This window comes from Pithys albifrons, chromosome 7 (genome assembly GCF_047495875.1).
Source record: "Pithys albifrons albifrons isolate INPA30051 chromosome 7, PitAlb_v1, whole genome shotgun sequence".
Taxonomy (NCBI): domain Eukaryota; kingdom Metazoa; phylum Chordata; class Aves; order Passeriformes; family Thamnophilidae; genus Pithys; species Pithys albifrons.
Genome location: NC_092464.1, coordinates 47,761,765 through 47,762,480, shown reverse-complemented (window position 1 = coordinate 47,762,480; position 716 = coordinate 47,761,765).

Sequence of the window (716 nt, the reverse complement as noted above, 5' to 3'; positions counted from 1 at the left end):
ATTAAGAGGACAGAACCTTCCTACACCATGCCTGCATTACTTGGTTACACAACCGTGATTGCTAGGATAGAATAACTTGTTCCTATTTGACATTCAATTTTAAAACACAGATTGTATTTCAAGGAGTGAAAAGTTTCACAAGCAAAGCAACAGATTGCACAAGTAGTGAGACATGAGGGTGCAGTATAAAGTCTGTCTTGTGCTTTAAATTCTATTTATTACTTTTCAATGTGTCATAACCATCAGTTATTGCCCTACACTGTTGCCCTGATGTGATTCCTCCATTCTCTTTAGCATGAGACACATGTCCCAGGGTATGTATCTTGCTGAGCACCCTTGTCCCGTGCAGTCCTTCCTTCGCCTGCCTCGAGCGCAGCAGGTAATTGCCAATCACACCAACTATTACCAATTACTGCGATGGTGGTTGTCGGTGACTATCAGAGGACTGCAGCGCTGCACTCAATGCGACTTATGGTCGCTAGACTCCAGCCAACGATGATCTGAGCCCCTGCCCATGCTGCTGGCACTTGGGACCCAGCCGTACCAGTGGGATAAAGTGGCCTGTGTCGGCGACATCCCGAGCAGGCGGTCGGCGGTGCGGGACACCAACCGCCCTGCCTGCTGCACTACAGCTCCCAGGGTGCAGCGCGCTGGCGCTCCGCCCCCGCCAATTCTGGGGCCACGCGGGTCACACCGGGACTTGTAGTCTGCAGGGA